Below are 14,258 nucleotides of genomic sequence, written 5' to 3' on the forward strand. Positions count from 1 at the left end.
TTGAAGTGCATTGAACGTGAAACTGCTAATTCTTCACCTGAATGCTCAAATACTTCCATTGCTGCAAATTCTTCAACTGCCTCTACTATCACTAATTCCTCATCTGAGGACATTGCTAGTATCACTAATGATGCAGGGCTGAAGGAATTGTATATGACAGGCATGCACAAAATCCTTAAAGGGCATCATGCTCTGTGTGACGTGCTTAAAAAGCAGATCCTCAACAGGAACCCTAGGAAAGAGGGTATTGCCTTTGAGAGGAAAATCAATGCTGATGGGACCTACTGGAAACCTGAGCAGTATCCCAAAACCTCATGGGTTGCTGCAAAGGGACCTTCGGTGGATCCATCTACTTTATCTGGCTTTACATGCGAATCTACATATCCTTTTGATGAGTCCATTGACTCTAACTATAAACTGTCCAAAAATCAGAATGATGAAGTATTTGCTAGATATGTTGGCACTAACTGCAGGAACGGTCCTCCTATGAAGGAAATCTGGGTTCCCAAAAGGTGCCTTGAAAATCTTCAGGTGAAAGTCATCATGACACCACCTGTCAAGAATAGGAACCCCAGATCAAATTCTTCATATGGACCAAATTCTTCATATGGATCCAGGTCCTCATACGGACCAAACTCCTCTCATGGATCAGATTCCTCAAAAGGATCAAAGTCCTCATGTGAACATCATCGTGCTAACCGTCTGTTTTTAGGGAAGATCTAAGGATAATGGATATGTGCATTATTCATCAAATCACTATGTCCGTAAGTCCTCGAAGAATTTCTTTGACTACTCTTATGCTTATCCTAACCCCTCTTATGTGAAACGAAGTGGATTGGCGTCTATGCCACCTTTCTCTTATGGAGCTCGCAGAATGATGAACCCTTTGCCACCCCTTCAGATGCAGGTGGTGAAAAAAAAGACTAATCTCTTATGCAGGGTCAGGTCTCCACACGAACTTAATCGTCTGAAGAATTTGCTGGAGACCTAAATATGCTTGAAAGGACGCAAGCTAATCATGAAGAAATGAATTTTCATTTCTCACGTCCTCATATTGTTTTATCTGTTGTATTGTCTGATGAAATTGATACCATATTCTTCATTGGTGAAGTATATGAGTTCGTAAGTTGCACTAATTCATCTGCAGGATGATCAACCCAAAGCCACTAAGTGGGTCCTCGATAGTGGATGTACAAATCACATGAATGGTGATAGGAGCTTATTGATGGACACTCCTTTATCTCCATCACATCTGAAGCATATCACCTATGCTGACAAAGGCAAAAGTAAGGTATTGGGTCTAGGTAAAGTTGCAATCTCAAAGGATCGACACATGGACAAAGTCATGCTTGTTGAGTCCTTAGGGTTCAACCTCATGTCTATCTCAATGCTTTGTGATCTTGATATGGTGGTTGTCTTTGGCAAGTATCGTTGTGTTGTGATCATGGAAACTGACAATTCCAAAGTCTTCGAAGGCTTTAGGAGAGGAGATTTGTATATTGTTGATTTCTCTATAGGACCACAACCTGCTACATGTTTTCTTGCAAAAGCTTCAGAAGGCTGGCTATGGCATCGATGACTTGGTCATGCTGGCATGAGGAATCTGCACACACTCGCGAAGAAGAAGCATGTCATTGGCATTGAAAATGTCAAATTCCTCAAGGTTCACTTATGCGGAGCCTGTGAAGATGGAAAGATGACCAATGCCAAGCATCCAACAAAGACTATCATGACTACTACTCGACCATTTGAATTGCTTCACACGGATCTCTTTGGCCATACTCACTATGCCACATTTACCAATGCTTCATCTTTATATGGCTTTGTCCTTGATGATTACTCTCGATATACATGGGTCCATATTATCACTTATGAAACTGAAGTGCAGGAAGTCTTCAAACAATTTTCCTCGAGGGCTTCAACTAACTTTGGTGTGAAGATCAAGCACATCAGGAGTGATAATGGAACTGAGTTCAAGAACATTGGCCTTGATGACTATCTTGATGAACTTGGTATTACTCTTGAGTTATCTGCTCCTTATACTCCTCAGGAAAATGGCGTCGTGGAGTGCAAGAATAGGACTCTCGTTGAGATGGCCCGCACTATGCTTGATGAGTACAAGACGCCTCCTCGCTTCTGGCCTGAGGCAATTGATACTGCGTGCCACATCATCAACAGGGTATATTTCAGAAATTCTTCAAGAAGACAACATATGAACTTCTCACTGACAAGAAACCAAATGTGAGTTATTTCAAAGTCTTTGGTGCTAAATGTTGGATTAGAGATCCTCATCATAGTTATAATTTTGCACCGAAAGCACATGAAGGTTTTATGCTTGGTTATGGTAAGGACTCGCACACCTACAGAGTCTTCAACACCTGTCATCACAAGGTTGTTGAAAATGTAGATGTGCGGTTTGATGAGACTAATGGCTCGCAAAGAGAGCACCTACCTCCTGTGGCAGATGAAATACCTCCTGAGGAATCTATTAAGCCTTAGGCTACAGAAGATGTCATTCCTACTGAAGAATCAGCTAAAGAAGTTATTCCAGAGTATGAAAAACGTCATGCTAATGCACTTGAGGAAAATGGTGCTGAAGAAAATGCTAATCAAATTCCTCAATGACAACCCGCTCATCATCGCGTCGCAAAAGAAGTGCAAATTGAGAAAATCATCAGCGACATCAACATTCCAGGTCCTCTCACACGCTCAAGAGCTGCACATTTATCTAACTTTTGTGGGAACTTTGCTTTCGTCTCTATCACAGAGCCCACTAAGGTAGATGAAGCATTTCTGGAGCCTGAGTGGATTCAAGTTATGCAAGAGGAATTACATCAATTCGAGCTCAGCAACTTCTGGGAATCGGTCAAATGTCCAAATATCATCGGCACAAAGTGGATCTACCGCAACAAGAAAGATGAAAATGTACTTGTGATGAGGCATAAGGCACGGCTTGTAGCTCAAGGCTACACACAGGTTGAAGGAATTGATTTCGATGAAACTTTTGCACCTGTTGCTAGACTTGAAGTGTAACACCCTCGATGCGGCTATATCTCCCACGTGTCGAAGCACGACTTAGAGGCATAACCGCATCAAAAGCAATGTCGCAAGTGAGGTAATCTTCACAACAACCCATGTAATACATAAGGGAAAGAGATACATAGTTGGCCTACAATCGCCACTTCACACAATACATGAATAAAGCATTACATTCATCCAGATACACTCAACGTCCGACTACGGAACCAAAATAAAAGAAGACTACCCCAAATGCTACACAGATCCCCGATCGTCCCAACTGGGCTCCACTACTGATCAACTGAAACGAAACAACACAATGAACGAGATCTTCATCGAGCTCCTCCTTGAGCTCCGTTGCATCACCTGCACGGTTTCATCGGCACCTGCAAACTGGTTTTGGAAGTATCAGTGAGTCACGGGGACTCAGCAATCTCACACCCTCGCGATCAAGACTATTTAAGCTTATAGGAAGGGTAAAAGGCATGAGGTGGAGCTGCAGCAGGCGACTAGCATATATGGTGGCTAACATACGCAAAAGAGAGCGAGAAGAGAAAGCAAAGCACGGTCGGGAAAACTATGATCAAGAAGTGATCCTAGAAACAACCTACGTCAAGCATAACTCCAACACTGTGTTCACTTCCCGGACTCCGCCGAGAAGAGACCATCACGGTTACACACGCGGTTGGTGCATTTTAATTAAGTTAAGTTTCAGGTTATCTACAACCGAACATTAACAAATTCCCATCTGCCCCTAACCGCGGACACGACTTTCGAAAGTTCAAATCCCTACATGGGTGTCCCAACTTAGCCCATCACAAGATCTCATGGTCAATGAAGGATATTCCTTCTCCCAAGACAATCCGATCATACTCGGCATCCCGGTTACAAGACATCCTCGACAATGGTAAAACAAGTCCAGCAAGACCACCCGCTGTGCCGACAAATCCCGATAGGAGCTGCACATATCTCGTTCTTAGGGCACACCGGATAAGCTAAACGTACGGGAGCCAACATAACCCAAGTTGCCAAGGGACGACCCCGCACGGTGCTCTGGGTTGGACCAACACTTAGACAAGCACTGACCCGGGGGTTTAAATAAAGATAATCCTCAGGATGCGCGACTCCCAAGGAAAAAGGCTAGGTGGCGAATGGTAAAACCAAGGTTGGGCCTTGCTGGAGGAGTTTTATTCAAGGCGAACTGTCAAGGGGTTCCCATTATAACCCAATCGCGTCAGGAACGCAAAATCCGGGAACATAACACCGATATGACGGAAACTAGGGCGGCAAGAGAGGAACAAAACACTAGGCATATGGCCGAGCCTTCCACCCTTTACCAATTATATAGGTGCACTAAGATAAACAAGATAATATGGTGATATCCCAATAATAAAGATGTACCAACAAGGAACGATCTCCAATCTTCACCTGCAACTAACAACACTATAAGAGGGGTTGAGCATAGCGGTAACATAGCCAAACAACGGTTTGCTAGGAAAAGGTGGGTTAGAGGCTTGGCTTAACAATATGGGAGGCATGATAAGCAAGTGGTAGGTATCGTAGCGTAGGCATAGCAAAAGAGCGAGCAACTAGCAAGCAAAGATAGAAGTGATTTCGAGGGTATGGTCATCTTGCCTGAATCTCGCAAGGAAGAAGAACGAGTCCATGAAGAAGACAAACGGACATAGTCGAACGGGTCCTCACAACGCGACATTGTCGGAACCAACCCAAAGAAGCAACAACAGAAAGAAGCACACAACATAGTAAACAACCAACACATGAGCATGGCATGATATGCGGGATGCGGTATGCGGTCCATATGTATGATTTGGAAAGGAATGATTAAACCTGGCCTCAACATGTAAATCCAAGAGTGCCACCGGAAAGAGGAGATGATTTCAGTTGAAATCGATATAAAGATCACCGGAATCGGATGCACGGTTTGGAAATGGCAAGCAAAACAAATATGGCACCGATCTGCGATTAATAGCAAGTAGCCTTCTAAATGCATCAAGATAATTAAGCTACTGCACTCAAACATAGCAACAAAATACATGGCTGGGATCCACTCATGATTCTTGACCAAAGATGAACACTGAGCTACGGCTAATTCACTCACTAACAGGTTCAAACAAGCATGGCAAAATGGCAAAAGATAAAAGGTTTCAGACTTAGTGAAATTATCAACAAGTCAGGAATTTAACATCAAGAAGCAATGTTTAGAGCACGATAACTACATGCTACAGGAATATATCATGGCAAAGCATGGCACGACATGAAGCTACTCGAAGCATACAACAAAAGTCCCTTAGTGACCATGTGCCAAAAGGGATCAGAAAATGGAATTGCAAGCATGTGAACATAGCAAAAACATAAACAGATTCAGACTTAGTGAAAAACTGGAGCATGGCAAAACAGATAATGAGTAGGCATGTTCACGAGCTCGATGCACTCACTACAAAGCATGGCATGATATACTAAGCATACACCTAGCAATTAGACATGGCATAGAAGCTAGATATGGCAAGAAAAACATCATAACATGAACGGATCAACAACAACAAGGTTGGCAAAATTGCTAAACATGTTAACAATCTGCCAGGAACATTTTATAGCAAAAGTAGAGCTCGATTGACTCAAGCTAGGTTGCTGCATAAATGCAAAAAAAGACATGGATGGATAGATCACCACAATATCTACAAAAACATCCTTAATGATCATGCTCAAAAGAGGCATGCATCATTAGGAAACAACATAAACATATGGCATAAAAATAATGACAGGGCAAGGACTTAGTGAAATTGCAAGTCCCTGAAATCAGCATCTTTGAGTAAGCTACTTTGCATGCTTGTGCTAGACACCACATAGATCACAAAAATACATGGCATACACCCCTGTGAAGATAACATGGCATACAACAAAACACATGTAGAGCTAAGGATCACAGCATGCACACATTAATCATGGCAAAAATGACAAAAGTGCAAATGAAACAGATTTGAAACTATCATCACATAGCCCTCTTCCAACAGCATTTCGGGCATCAAGAAGAGCTCAAATGGAAATGATGCAATGATACGAAATGATGTACTCGTCGAGACGAACATTTTGATATGCTACACGCCCAAAACAGAGCCACGGTTGCAGAGTTATGATGCGATGAAGATGCCCAAAAATATTGAGGACTTAGAAGAAAATTAGACCTCCGAGAAGTCAACGGGATGAAGCGGTGCGGGACGACGAGATCCGGGACGGGGACGTTGCGTTTGGATGGCGGGGTTGGTGGATCTGGTCCCGCTTCTTCTCCGCATCCGGCGGACGCGGATATCCGGAGAGGACGAGAATTCTGGCGAGGGCAAGGACTCCGGCGAGAGACGGCAAGGTCCACGGCGCCCGGAGCGAGGCGAGGCAACGGCCTGCCGGCGGAGGAGGCTGCGGGGCCGAGCGGCACGAGATGGCGGCGCGGTGGCGAAGAAGTCGGCCGGGCGGCGGAGATGGCGCCGGTGAGCGGCGGTAGGAGGCGACTGGCGCGACGGCGGCGGGAGGCGTCACACCTCGGGCATGTCCAGGCGTGGCATCTCAGGCGGGGCGCGGGCGGCGGACGTTGCGGGCCGGGGAGGGCCCGCCCCGGGCCTCGCGGGCTACGGCGGCGCGCTAAGGCCATGCGTGGACAGGTGGCGGCACAGGGTTGGCTGAGGCGGTGGTGTGGGGTGATGTGGCAGGCTCCTATTGGCCGGAACGACGTGGCGGTGGCAGCGGACTTGTCTGGCGGCGCATGGAGGAGGAGGTTAGGGTTCATCTGCGCGAAAATTCTGGGAGGGACAAATATTTATAGATAGAGGGAGCTAGGAAGCTCCAAATGAGGTGCGGTTTGCGGCCATGCGATCGTGATCGAACGGCCTAGATGATGGGAGGGGTTTAGGTGGGTTTTCGGCCACTTTGGAGGGGTGTTGGGCTGCAACACACACGAGTCCTTATCGGTCCCTCGGTTAACCATTGAAGTATCGAACGAAGTCCAAATGGCACGAAACTTGAAAGGCGGTCTACCAGTAGTAACCCGATGCCGCATGACAAGTCTCGGTCCAATCCGAGAACGTTTAACACCTGCACACGAAAAGAGGTAGAAAGGGACACCGGGTGACATAGGAGCGCCGGAATGCAAAACGGACAACGGGGACAATTCTCGGATGCATGAGACGAACATGTATGCAAATGAAATGCACATGATGACATCATATGGAATGCATGACACGCAAGCAAATGACAAGGCAACAACAGCGAATAACTGGAAGACACCTGGCACATCGGTCTCGGGGCGTCACAACACTCCACCACTACGAGAGGATCTCTTCCCGAGATCTAGAATGGCACCGGAGGGAAAAACAGAAGAGAAAGAGGAGAGGTCAAAGTAAGTTGCTTCTTTGACAAACGAGTGAAGCCACGAACCTTGAAAAGGTTAAGCCATTTCGAGAAAAAAATACAACAGAGATGAACGAAGTTGAAAATACTCCGGTAGAAAAGAGGAACAAGGAAGAACCAATTCGGGCAGCACTCCGGTTGAAAAGTGCTATGAAACTTGATAAGAGGGCACGAAACTCCGGTTAAATGGATAAGCATGAAAAGATCAAGGTGCTGACAAGAACAAGAAGAAGGGTTGAAGAGAGCAACATCACAATGCCTCCGAAAGAGAGAATAAAAGATGGATCATTGAAATAAAAGAATGGAGAAGAAAATGCCCACTTCCGTCACAAAAGAGCTTGAAAAAGGCATCCTTAGAAGAAGGGTCGAACGGAGTTGTTGGAAAATCAACAACGATAAGATAAGACTGATATGGTCTTATGGAATAACTCTCACATTATGAGGTGACAACGTGCCACTCACGGGAAAAAGAATTGGATTGGTATGACCAAGGAGACGAGAAACTATTTCACTAGTAGGATAAAAGAAGAACTTGGGTCATTTATAAACACCATAATTGGCAACAAACCTTAGGGAAGGCTTTAGGTGAAATATAATCCAAGATAACTCCAACGAAGATATTTGGTGGATTTAAAATATCTCATTCTTGACAACATGTGAATCATGAAACACACAGAAATTTTCAAAAATGACATAATACCACCTCAAAAGATAAGATAGAGCGAATTGGACTTTGAGATGCAAGATGAAGAATGCTTGAGCTCCTCTGAAAAGAATGTTGATGAAAACTTCGAGAAGGAATTAAATCCTTGATGAACCCATCATGTAGAACCTTCATGAAGAACTCCGGTAACAAAAGGATAACGAGAAGAAAGAGAAGTTGAAAACACAAGGTGAATCCTTGTAATGATTAGATGTATCTTCGCGATGAAATAAATTGAAAAAGGTTGGAACTCCGGGAAAAAGAGAAGATGAAACAATTGAAATCGGAATTTGATGAGCCTCTGGAATAGGGAATTGAGTTCACTCGATGAAACAAGAATAAGAATTACATTATGCTTATCCTTCACCAATTAAATTGATGACAATCAACGGATTTGGCATATTACTTATTTTTGTAGAAAAGATTATGAGAGATATAACATAAACTTGAGAATGTCTTCCATGAACCACCGTTAGGATTTGGAAGAACGAATGAATTGATATGATAACCAAGGAAGAGAGATCTTAAACGAACCACCATTAGAATTGAAAAAGAACGAATAAAACATGAAGAAACACCGGGAAGGATTAGCAAATAAACGAAGATACATGAGAGAGTTTAGATACAAGAGAACGAAGAGATCATGAACTGATAAGAGAATATACTTGAATGAAGCACCGGTAAGATTTGGAGAACGAGAGATGAAAGCTGAGAATGAATAAATCTGGGATGATGGGCTCCAGATGATCAACCTGAAGAGTACTCCTGAATTGCTCCGGATGGGTAAAAAGAATTCTCACAATCGAAAACAATTATGAGAGGATGAAATCAAGCTAGAACCATGAATCTCTGAGAGAACGATAAGATTTCGAGGATAACTCTTCTTTGGTCTTCAATTGTTGAGATTGACGACGAGAAACCACCACCATGAATCGTTGAGATACTCCGGGATGAAAAATTAGAAATGTTGAACCAACGATGAAAAGAATTTGAGAGATCTTGGAGGAAAACACATTTGACTGATGATAAATCATACTCACGTCAAACTTTAAGATGAATTTGAGGGTAGCTCCGAGAAGGGAAAAGAGTCAGGTAAGATCCTGGGAAAGACCTGTGGGTTAGGGCCCACTCAAAAGAAACACCGTTGAATGGTTACTTGAAAAGGAGATAACACCAGTTGAATTAAACGGCTTGAATTGAGATAACAACCTCAAAATAGGTTGAACAGATCTTGAATGATAAGACGAGCCTATTGAGATATCTTGAGCACTCTAGAACAAATGAATAGCGAGAAGTGAACTATTATGAGGTGCACCGGCATAAGAAAAGCATTGAAACAACGAAAAGATATGATCAACAAAGCTTGAATTGAATCCACCGGAGAAGAAAAAGGAATGACGAATGACGAACTAGAAACTCCGTTAGAATCTTCATGAGAATCACCGGATACGAACATTGACAAAAAAGAATGGAGAGACTTCACAAGAATAAAAGGATACTTGATTAAGACATCGAATTCCTTGAAGAAAAGGGGTGGGTGGGCGGGAAAAACAAAGGCAACTTGGATACGGATGAAACAAACACCGTTGAGAAGAACTGATACTTGATCTAGCGGATGCTGAAATGATCGGATCCACTTGAAGAGAAAACGCGCCGGTTGAAAAGATTGACATGAAAGACTCGATGATCGAGAAGGATTAGTATTCACATTGGAGTATAAGAACACCATTTAGGAAAGGTATGGAATCAACATTTGACTTTGAAGCAACTCAAAACAAAACAAAGGATTGGCTTGCAGAATAAGCCGGAACAAACATATGATACAGATTTCGTCCAAAGTTTTCATGGTGGGGCCTGCACGGGCTCGATCGTACAACACCATCATGTACAAGGCAGTGCACATGACATACGAAGCATCCCCGAGTCAGCATAGCCAAGGACTCTTTAAGGCACAATGATACCACTATAAAACCAACCGTGGATAGGCGGACCACTAGACGTCGAACCCCAATTTCATATCGTACATCTGTCAGAAAGATATACTAAGAGCTACTTGAATTCCCACTTATAAACTCCCGAAACTTTCCGGTTATGCAATCAGGTGTTGGGGATACAGGGGAAGCATAATATCTCAACCAAAACTAGCAATTCCTACATCCAGCTGTATCTATCCTTCAACACATAACCAAGAAACCTTCGGAAATCGTTTACCTCAACCTTAGAAAAGCATCCGTTATATGAGTTATGGAAATACACCCGAACTCCCGCCCAGTACTGGGTGGCGTCGACATTATCTCACCAACAACTGCATAAAAGATATTTTCGATGTCGGCGAAACTCGGGTATTCCAGAACTGCAACGATAAAATTGTGACGACAACACCTCGGAGCTCAACTCCCTGGGACACTGCCACAACCCCTAAATGTGAGGAGGCACCAAGAACAATGTTTTCGTCACAAGACTATCAGAACGATTCCAAGATACCCGCATGATCCTAAAAAAATTTAGTGAAATTTGAGAAGAGAAGAGTCAAAACTCTACATCAGGATGCCTCACCAGAGCGACGAAGGGACCGAGGAGTAAAAAGAATCCTACTCTCCGATATATAATCCTATAAGACTCAAAACATTTTTCTAGACTCAACAACGCCAGCGATTCGATCAAGCAGGGGGCTCCTAAGGTCGGGGGAAGGCTCTGATTACTAACTTGTAACGCCCTCGATGCGGCTATATCTCCCACATGTCGAAGCACGACTTAGAGGCATAACCGCATTGAAAGCAATGTCACAAGTGAGGTAATCTTCACAACAACCCATGTAATAAATAAGGGAAAGAGATAAATAGTTGGCTTACAATCGCCACTTCACACAATACATGCATAAAGCATTACATTCATCCAGATACACTCAAGGTCCGACTACGGAACCAAAATAAAAGAAGACTACCCCAAATGCTACACAGATCCCCGATCGTCCCAATTGGGCTCCACTATTGATCAACTGAAACAAAACAACACAATGAACGAGATCTTCATCGGTTGCGTCACCTGCACGGTTTCATCGGCACCTGCAAACTGGTTTTGGAAGTATCTGTGAGTCACAGGGACTCAGCAATCTCACACCCTCGCGATTAAGACTATTTAAGCTTATAGGAAGGGTAAAAGGCATGAGGTGGAGCTGCAGCAGGCGACTAGCATATATGGTGGCTATCATACGCAAAAGAGAGCGAGAAGAGAAAGCAAAGCACGGTCGGGAAAACAATGATCAAGAAGTGATCCTAGAAACAACCTACGTCAAGCATAAATCCAACACCGTGTTCACTTCCCGGACTACGCTGAGAAGAGACCATCACGGTTACACACGCAGTTGGTGCATTTTAATTAAGTTAAGTTTCAGGTTATCCACAACCGGACATTAAGAAATTCCCATCTGCCCCTAACCGCGGGCACGGCTTTCGAAAGGTCAAATCCCTACATGGGTGTCCCAACTTAGCCCATCACAAGATCTCACGGTCAACGAAGGATATTCCTTCTCCCAAGACAATCCGATCATACTCGGCATCCCGGTTACAAGACATCCTCGACAATGGTAAAACAAGTTCAGCAAGACCACCTGCTATGCCGATAAATCCCGATAGGAGCTGCACATATTTCGTTCTCAGGGCGCACCGGATAAGCTAAACGTACGGGAGCCAACGTAACCCAAGTTGCCAAGGGACGACCCCGCACAGTGCTCTGGGTTGGACCAACTCTTAGACAAGCACTGGCCCGAGGGTTTAAATAAAGATGACCCTCGGGATGTGCGACTCCCAAGGGAAAAAGGCTAGGTGGAGAATGGTAAATCCATGGTTGGGCCTTGCTTGAGGAGTTTTATTCAAGGCAAACTGTCAAGGGGTTCCCACTATAACCCAACCGTGTAAGGAACGCAAAATCCGGGAACATAACACCAATATGACGGAAACTAGGGCGGCAAGAGTGGAACAGAACACCAGGCATAAGGCCGAGCCTTCCACCCTTTACCAAATATATAGGTGCATTAAGATAAACAAGATAATATGGTGATATCCCAACAACAAACATGAACCAACAAGGAACGATCTCCAATCTTCACCTGCAACTAACAACGCCATAAGAGGGGCTGAGAAAAGTGGTAACATAGCCAAACAATGGTTTGCTAGGACAAGGTGGGTTAGAGGCTTGGCTTAACAATATGGGAGGCATGATAAGCAAGTGGTAGGTATGATAGCATAGGCATAGCAAAAGAGCGAGCAACTAGCAAGCAAAGATAGAAGTGATTTCGAGGGTATGGTCATCTTGCCTGAATCCCGCAAGGAAGAAGAACGAGTCCATGAAGAAGACAAACGGACGTAGTCAAACGGTTCCTCAGAAATGTGACGTTATCGGAACCAACACGAAGAAGCAACACCGGAAAGAAGCACACAACATAGTAAACAACCAACACATGAACATGGCATGATATGCGGGATGCGGTATGCGGTGCATATGCATGATTTGGAAAGGAATGATTGAACCTGGCCTCAACTTGGAAATCCAAGAGTTCCACTAGAGAGTGGAGATGATTTCTGTTGAAATCGATATAAAGATCACTGGAATCGGATGCACGGTTTGGAAATGGCAAGCAAAACAAATATGGCACCGGTCTGCGATTAACAGCAAGTAGCCTTCTAAATGCATCAAGATAATTAAGCTATTGCATTCAAACATGGCAACAAAATACATGGCAGGGATCCACTCATGATGCTTGACCAAAGATGAACACTGAGCTATGGCTAATTCACTCACTAACAGGTTCAAACAAGCATGGCAAAATTGCAAAAGATAACAGGTTTCAGACTTAGTGAAATTATCAACAAGTCAGGAATTTAACATCAGGAAGCAATGTTTAGAGCACGATAACTACATGCTACAGGAACATATCATGGCAAAGCAAGGCATGGCATGAAGCTACTCGAAGCATACAACAAAATTCCCTTAGTGACCATGAGCCAAAAGGGATCAGAAAATAGAATTGCAAGCATGTGAACATAGCAAAAACATAAACAGATTCAGACTTAGTGAAAAACTGGAGCATGGCAAAACAGATAACGAGTAGGCATGTTTACGAGCTCGATGCACTAACTACAAAACATGGCATGATAAGCTAAGCATACACCCAGCAAGTAGACATGGAATAGAAGCTAGACATGGCAAGAACAACATCATAACATGAACGGATCAACAACAACAAGCTTGGAAAAATTGCTAAACATGTTAACAATCTGTCAGGAACATTTTATAGCAAAAAGTAGAGCTCGATTGACTCAAGCTAGGGTGCTCCATAAATGCAAACGAAGACATGGATGGATAGAGCACCAAAATATCTACAAAACATCCTTACTGATCATGCTCAAAAGAGGCATGGATCACTAGGAAACAACATGAACATATGGCATAAAAATAATGACAGGGCAAGGACTTAGTGAAATTCCAAGTCCCTGAAATCAGCATCATTGAGTAAGCTACTTTGTATGCTTGTGCTAGTCACCACATAGATCACAAAAATATATGGCATACACCCCTGTGAAGATAACATGGCATACTACAAAACACATGTAGAGCTCAGGATCATAGCATGCATACATTAATCATGGCAAAAATGACAAAAGGTGCAAATGCTGAAACAGATCTAAAACTATCATCACATAGCCCTCTTCCAACAGCATTTCAGGCATCGAGATGAGCTCAAATTGAAATGATGCAATAAGATAAAATGATGTACTCGTCGAGACGAACATTTTGATATGCTACACGCCCAAAACGGAGCCACGGTTGCAGAGTTGTGATGCGATGAAGATGCCCAAAAATACTGAGGACTTAGACGAAAAATAGACCTCCGAGAAGTCAACGGGATGAAGCGGTGCGGGACGATGAGATCCGGGACGGGGACGTTGCGTTTGGATGGCGGGGTTGGTGGATCTGGTCCCGCTTCTTCTCCAGATCCGGCGGACGCGGATCTCCGGCGAGGACGAGAATTCCGGCAAGGGCGAGGACTCCGGCGAGAGAAGGCAAGGTCCGCGGCGGCCGGAGCGAGGCGAGGCGACGGCTGGCCGGCAGAGGAGGC

The sequence above is a fragment of the Triticum dicoccoides genome, chromosome 4A (genome assembly GCF_002162155.2).
Source record: "Triticum dicoccoides isolate Atlit2015 ecotype Zavitan chromosome 4A, WEW_v2.0, whole genome shotgun sequence".
NCBI classification, from domain to species: Eukaryota; Viridiplantae; Streptophyta; class Magnoliopsida; order Poales; family Poaceae; genus Triticum; species Triticum dicoccoides.